This window comes from Pteronotus mesoamericanus, unplaced genomic scaffold, assembly GCF_021234165.1.
Source record: "Pteronotus mesoamericanus isolate MK-2021 breed Mesoamerican mustached bat unplaced genomic scaffold, CSHL_Meso_final scaffold_31, whole genome shotgun sequence".
In the NCBI taxonomy this organism is placed as follows: Eukaryota; Metazoa; Chordata; class Mammalia; order Chiroptera; family Mormoopidae; genus Pteronotus; species Pteronotus mesoamericanus.
In genome coordinates, this window is record NW_026555312.1 from 7,224,062 (window position 1) to 7,232,112 (window position 8,051).

General features: G+C 39.9%; 1 pseudogene; it reads right to left on the reverse strand.

Annotated features, from left to right (window-relative positions):
• Positions 1 to 4,841, reverse strand: LOC129085768 (eukaryotic translation initiation factor 3 subunit E-like; annotated as a pseudogene).
• Positions 4,842 to 8,051: the final 3,210 nt, after the last annotated feature.

Below are 8,051 nucleotides of genomic sequence, written 5' to 3' on the forward strand. Positions count from 1 at the left end.
TCATCTTTCATAACACTTTTTAAATATTTTCTTTATAGTTCTTCTGTAGAAGCCAGAGTCTTGAGTTGCCTAGTTAGGAACCTCTGATCTACTAATATGATTAAGTTTTTTCTTAATATTGATGGTCAACATCTGTTTTTTAAATGAGAGGCTTTTGGTCTTTTCAATCACGTACTGATAGGGTGAAACTGCATTGCTACCCATAACTGCATGACCTAATTTGGAATCAAACTTGACATCCAGTCTTGCATTTCTAATCAAATTTATTATCTGCCTTTCAGCTTCTTCTGGAGTCATGTTCAATTTATCTGCCAACATGTTAATGCTGACACAATGGCAGATGTGACAAAAAAAATCTCAGATATGAAGAGACAGATATTTTCAGTGCAATTCTCAAGACAAGCGACCAAGAAGTCATTCACAAGCATATTTTCACATTCCCTCAGCTATTTCTGAGACCTGTCGAAGTCAAAGTTAACGCATATGCTTTCAACAAACTCTCTATTTGGGTCTTTCTATGTGTAAGACTCCTGTTGAATAACTTTGACCAGATCTCTTAGTGCCTGCCAATGTTTTTGAGCATCTTTGTTTGTTTTGAACTGCTATAGTCCAATAGCAAAGAATATGTAGATACATTAAAATACTGTGGATGGTTAAGGTAGAGATCAGTAATGTTATGCCCTTTGGGGTGGCTGAAAAAAAGCAAACAGAGACCAGTGAATGAGCCATGTTCATTGCTGAAGACACTGGAGTGGAAAAGTCATAGGGTTGTTATCTAAGGTCTTCCATGGCTTATCCCAATTTGGCATTAAGATTTCAGAGGCCAGTTTCTGTACTATAGCATTCTCCTCAGCTGATCCTGGCTTCAGCTTTGCCAGGTGGATGCAGATGCCCTCAAAATGTCCATCTAATGAAATGGCAGACCCTGTGCACAGCAGCTTCTTTCCTTTGTGGAAGAATCAGTGCCAAAGGCTTCCTCTATTTTAAATTGCTGCCATGGAGATAAATCTTATGCATAAGCTTGGTGTGTTTTTCATCAGGTGTCCAAATACCTGAACAGAGTACTTTGTCCTACAAAATATTCTGACAGTGAAAATATAAAATCTGTTCCATAATAAATAGCAATTCAATTAGATTTGGAAGGAATAGTCAAGAGTCAAGATGTTAAAGTTTAATGGGGACACATTTTAAAAAGGAAGAAATCAATGATGCCTAGAGGGACTTTTGCAATATTTTATCACTAGTTAGAGATAAAAATTTAAGACACCTGATTCATATTTCCATTGCCTTTTGGTGTAGTGTTTGATTCATTTGCTTCTCACCGAAGGAGGAGGGGGTGTCATTAGTCATTTTTTGCCCAAGGTCTACTCAAACCAGATGCAACAAAAACATTACAGGAGAGTTATGTGTCACTACTGTGACACCCATATGACCACTAGGGCCATAAAGGAGAAATGGAACTTTGAGGGATTGTTTCTCCTATCAGGGAGCAACAAATTTGAGAAGCAGTTTGATTTGCACAAGTTGGAAACAGTGCAGTTAACTTGGCTTGTCAAAATAATGAATGTGGATACATAATGCAGTATAGCCAGGGTCCTCCGGCCCAGAACTTGGATACTGTATTTTGGAAATAGAGAAGAAAGGGCACTGTGATTTTTTTCATATTTTGAAATTCTATTAAATTAGTTTACCCAGTATTGAAGAGTTAGTTCAGCTGCTGTAACTACCATCTCACCTTTTTCCAGATGACTCAAAACATGGGCATGAGGACCACAAATTTGGGGTTATTTAAATAGTCCTCAGGTTGCTTAGTCAAACCTGAGTTAAAACAATATTGCTGTGTGCTTCCTAGAACCTTAGCAATAGAGAAAATGATAGAGTCTAATCCATCCTTTTTCCTAATTAGGTGTCCTTAAGTGTGGCTTCTAGAAATACATCTAAACCTAAATTTATCCTTTTAAGACCTAAGATTATATGCTTTTTAACATCCTCTAAGTAATCCTCCTTAAATCTCAGTTCTAATTGTTTTCCTCCTTGCATTAATATATTTCTTTCAAGGTCTTCTTTGTTAATATGTATTCTTCTGCCTATTAGCCCTCTTCTTTCTTTTATGGTTCCACATGAAGTTAACTCAATTCAAAAGCATTTATTAAACAAAAGTGTCCATCAAACATTTATGTGGTTTTTGTGGGAAGATATAAACAAATCAAAGATGCAGTTCCTAGCTTGTTTTATAAGGATCAGTACTAAGGCAAACTACATAAACCATCTACAAAACTTTTCTAAAGCAATGAGTAACCTACTGGAGAGGGGGAACTGAGCCAGATACTGATTCCTAACAAAGTGCCCCAAATTTTACAGATGGTCAATGTGTTTGTTGAATGAGAAAAAGACCAGTTGGGTTTAAAGTAAGGGGCATACAACAGTAAAATGATGATGCTCATTACTGATGAAAAGTTAATATGGAAAAACACTGCAACTGCTTGCAAGTTTCCATCAGGTTCTTTCCCCTCCTTATGCTCCAGACACACCAAGTAAATTATAGTTTTCCAAAAACTTGCCTGTTTACCATCTCATGCTACTCTCTCCATCATTTTTCCTTTCCATTTGGTGGAACTGTAGTAATTTTCAAGGCCCGAATCAAAGGTCACCTCAACTGGAAGACATTCTTTAAACTGCTCTGGCTACCACATCACAAGTGAATACTTATCACTCCCCAACTTCTTTCCACATGTCCCTCTATCCTGTTCCACTCAGGCTGAAGAGATCCAGATTAAGCTCTCAACACTTTTCAGTTAAGTCAAGGCTTATTTTCAAATAAACATTGGCTACATTGACCAATGTACAACTTGAGACACAAGCTTGGAAGATACAAAAATAAGTAAATCATGATTCTGAATTTAAGATAATAATCTAGTATGGAAATCCATACACATACATAAAACAACACAGAGCGATATGGGCTATAATACAATCAGAGTTTATGCTTGGCAACTGCTTTGAATGTTCCCAATTTGAGGGTCATTAGTTTGAGATTAAAACAGATAACAGATTACTTGTGGAAAAATTACAACAACTGCAGATGTTTGAAAATCCCTACAATGAGAAGAATATATAGTTTGAAGGTACTCAGCAAGCAACAGATGCCATAATGGGTCTCTTGTTAAATGCCCTATCCCTGCATCACCAGCCTTGCCCTGTGGCCAGCTTCCTCTGGAGAGGGACAGAGGCTGTGGTTTACTATAGAGAGGAGGGCTGTAGAAGAAGACCAACACTGCAGATTTTAATGCTTATGAATGCCCACTGCAAAATGTTTGAGTTATGAGGAGCACTTGGGTGAGGAAGGGAAGGAGTAGGAAAGACATATACATCCTTCCCAGTTGGAGCCATCTTAAATTCCCATGATGTTCAGCCAAGAACCTGTCGATAGTTAAGAATCCAATCAGGCAATTTATGCAGTTTAATTTTCCTAACCGATTGTACTTGTGTTAATTCTATGGTCCTAAAATGGGAAATTTACTCAAAACACTGAAAGTAATTTAAGCTAAATAGTTTTGTAGTAAATATGTTATATGCCAAAGATGAAGCTTAGGTCAGCGGCCACAGCACACCTCGGAAGGGTCAATAAAAGGGATCAGATTTTAACCCTCAGCATTGGCCTCCTGTTCAGAGTAGAGCAAAAGGAATTGGGGCTGGCCAAGAATTCATCCCTAGAGTACCCAGAACCCTGAGCTGCAACGGTGACTAATTCTCAACCTCAGGAATTACTTTTCCTGGAAGTGTGTGAATAGAACATTCACATAAGAAATTAAGAGGGTCAATAAACATGGGAAAAATACAGGTCCAGCACAAATGACAGTCCCTTTTGATGAGCTGGTAATCTATACCAAATCTTTTATTACAAAATCATAAGCATGTAATTCTGTAACATAATATCACACTCAAACACACCATATGACATGTTCAAATTGTTGTCCACCTCATGTGAGACATTCACATACCCTACCAACCACACTCAGTGATGTTACTTCTACTGGACCCTGTATTAGCTCAGTAGGTACCAAATAAGAGTTTATGTCTTTTTTTAACAGTATATGGTAAGTGTATAAGTTTCCTAGGGCTGCTGTAATAAAGTGCCACAAACTAGGTCACTTAAAACAGAAATTTGTTCTCTAGCAGTTCTGTAGCCAGAAGTCCAAAATCAAGGTGTTGGGAGGATCATATTTGCTCTGTGATTCTGGGTAGAATCCTTCCTTGCCTCTGCATAGCTTCTAGTGGTGACCTTCAATTTTGGATGTCCCAGGGCGTGCCACTGCATCTCTCCAATCTCTACCTCTGTTCTCACGTGGCCTTTTCCCTGTGTGTCTTTGCCTTCACTGGCGTTTTTCCCCTTTTATAAGAACACCAATTGCATTGGACGAGAGCCTGCATTAAATGAACTGATCTTCACTTAATTACATCTGCAATGACCTCTTGTCCAATAAGGTCACATTCACAGGAACTGAGGGTTAGGATTTCAACATACCGTTTTGGGGGGTAGGGGGACACAATACAAGCCATGAAAAACAATATCGTATTTTGTCATTTTTTTAAAATCTGATTTTTGCTGGTTATGAACTATTCCATTTTATGCATGTAACATAATTAAAATATCTATCAACATGGAAAAATGAAATGATTACACTTGGTTTTGGTAAAGTTTTGAAAGATTAGAAGGTCTGCCTACATATCTGCTTCTCACCTGGCTTAGGCTGGTTTCCAAAGGCCCTGAAGTGTGCAATACCTGATGACAAAGCAGTAGCAGGTCTGAATTCCCAGGGCATGTAAAATGGAGTCGGCATGGTTAGGGCTACCCAGGGCTAGCAGCACCTCCAAGAGGGACCACCTTCTTTAGGCCTGGGTTCTCTGAAATGGAATGAACAGGGCAACATAATTTACCTTGTTTACTACTTAGATGAGGTTAACTCTATTTTCAATCCCAAAGACCATAAAACTCCTGTAGGGATGTCAGAGGCTCAGGGCCTGACAAGTTTGCAAAATGAGCCTTAGCTTCTGAGCTCCTCAAGGGCCAGACAAGTGCTGAGCTCTTTTTTACATACTTAGCGTTAGGACAATGATATACATATGTTGGTACAACCAAACTTTTGTGTTGACCCTTCATGGGTAGTCCTGGTTAGTAGACAGCTCATGTAGAGGCCACTAGAAAGGGCCACCCAGATTTCTTGTTACCTTAGCAACACTCAGAGCCAACTCTGCCTCCCTTCTCACTGGCCACCACCACACTATGGCTTTCTGTGTTTCTGCTTAGTGTCCCGAATCAAAGGTTTTCAGTGCCCTTAAAATAGACAAGAGGGCACCTGACCCCACATCCAAGCTGAGCCATTTCTGGTAAAGAATAGACAGCCTCCATGGCTCAGCACAGGCTGTGCCCGGGTGAGCTTGCCGGAATTTTGACAGACTAGTGGGGAGTGTACTACTGCTCTCTTCTCTCTCCTGGAAAGAAACAGAAAGCACAGGCAGTTCTCCTGGGGAAAAGCTCAATTTTGAGAAAGGGTTGGTGTGGAGTTAAAAAAACACAATGTCCTGAAAATTTTTCTTCTTCTTTGTTTCCTGTGCCACACCATGACATTTTTCAAGATCTTGTGTTAGATGGTTTTAAAGAGAAAGCAGGCCCTGCCCAGGCTCTGCCCTGCTGGTGGAGCTTACTTACAGTATTGTGGCAACCCTGCCAGTGACGGAAACAGGGCTGATCTCCTGTGATTGGTGCCACTCTGTTAACAGCAGGAATGTGAACAGTCTTGGGTGGGAAAGGAGAGTGATAACAGGAAAGCTTTTTTTTTTTTTCCTGTTCCCCCAGTGTTTTTAGGCTCTGTGCAAAATTGCTAAAGGAGACATCTCCAATTTGAAGGAATAACATTTTGGTACCATGTTGGAATAGAGATTCTTTATTAATAAATGTGATTGAGATACGAAGGAACAGCAATTGTGACATCACCCTCATTTTTTACAACAATCAGGTAGAAAAACGTCAGAACTTGAGGGGACTGAATGATGAAACAGCAAGCCTTCAGTTAGAATGCATTTTTCTTACAGGATCCCTAATTGTACCCATATGTGTGAAAGGATGTTCGAAAGGCTTCCCAGGTGTGGAAGAAATACCTGGGGTGACTCCAGTCTTTGGTATGGGCCTTGATGGCTTTCTGAAAGTGCAGTAACCCAGCCTGAGAGCCCACTCTTCAGAAAGCTTCTTTGAAGTAGCCCTGGTATCAAAACACTAACCTGCTTCTGCTCAGGTCTCAGGCTCCCCGCTCTCCTTGGACACACACACATACACACACACAAATGTGCATGCATACACATGCACATAGTGCACACATATACTTTGCTTAACAGGCTCTCTGTAGGTTTTCTGCGGCCATTCTTTTGATCATTATTCTACAATGTCATAATTAGAAACTATTAGCAACTGTTGAGTGTTTGCTACGTATCAGATGCTATGCTTGACTTGCATTATCACATTTATCCTTCATATCCCTTCTGTGTAGCAATCATTACCATCCCTGCTTTACAGATGAGGCAAAAGAGGCTCAGAGAAGGTACATGATTTGCCTCAATCCATGAAGGTGGTAAGAGGCAGAGCTGAGACATGAAGTCAGGTCTCTGCCCCATCGTACCATATTTTGATGCAAGAAACATCAGTAGTATCATGGAGCAGGAACTCAGGGAACTGCAGTGTCGCAGGGACTCTCCTGGGCTGCACTGAGGGTTCTGTCTGCATCGGTGACTATGGCAGAGGCACCCAGAACTGGACGACACTGCTTCTGACCTAGGCAGTTTGACTTTCACTACTATAACAAATGCAGATGTGGCTGCCACATGTTTTAGTTTCCATTCTTGAAATACTCTGTTTCATATTAACCACCTCCTTCCTGCCTATTTCCTGGCAGTGGTGAAGTTGGAAGGAAAGATGTTCTGTCTGCAAATAAGACCTGGGGGCAAATTTATTTACTTTTCCTCCTCTTACTCCCTCCCTCCCTCTCAGATACTAAATAAATTTATGAGCACTTGTGTGTGTGATATACTGTGATAGGAGCCTGGGACTTTGTAGGGGAAATAGCCAGAGAGCTCTGTCTTCCTAGAGTTGACATGGAGAGCTCCGACCGGTGTGGATCGGCGGGTTGGGTGTTGTCCCACAAACCAAGCTGAGGTTTGATTCCCAGTCAGGACATGTGTCTGAGTTTCCAGTCAGGTTCCCAGTTAGGGGCTTGTGAGAAACAAGGTCAATGTTTCTCTCGGGCATCATGAATTGATATTTCTCTCCCTCTTTCTCCTTCTCTCACCCCTCTCTAAAAATAAATAAAATCAAAATAAAGTTGATATGGTTTATTCACTTAAGCTTTCTGCATATTTCCTTATCACAGTGTGAGAACATCAATGCCAATCTCAAAAAATTGATGAGCACACTAAGTTAATAGAATATATATGAATATACTTTATAAATTTTGAAGTGCTAAAGAAATCTAAACCATTGCTGTCACTTATATCTTCACGGATTCTCAAGACCAAACCTTGTCTCAACTCCTGGATTCCTGCAAAGAAAGAGAAAGAATTCCTGTTCTCTTTGCTGATTGCTTACAATTCAAATTCGAACAGTATTCCTTCTATGTTCAAAAACCTAATTTTGTTTAATTCCTGAAGGTCTAGTCGATCAGGCATCATTGCCCAGGATATAGTTTAGCTCCTGCCTACTCTGTTTTAAAATTAAAATGACAACATTTTATATACATTTTCTGCAGCTTGCTTTATTCATTTAGTTAGGTTGGACAACCTTCCAATTATAGTACATTTTTTGCAACTTTAAGACGACTTGACTCTTTTAACAGTTGCGTAGTATTTTACCATGTGGTTTAGCATTAAATATTTAATCAGTCTCCTCTTCATGGGCACTTACACTGCTACTACTTGTTCCCATTGCATACAATACTTAAATGAAAATCTTTATACCCTTATCTTTGTGACTCAGTGTTTGTATTTCTGAGATGAAAGGGAAA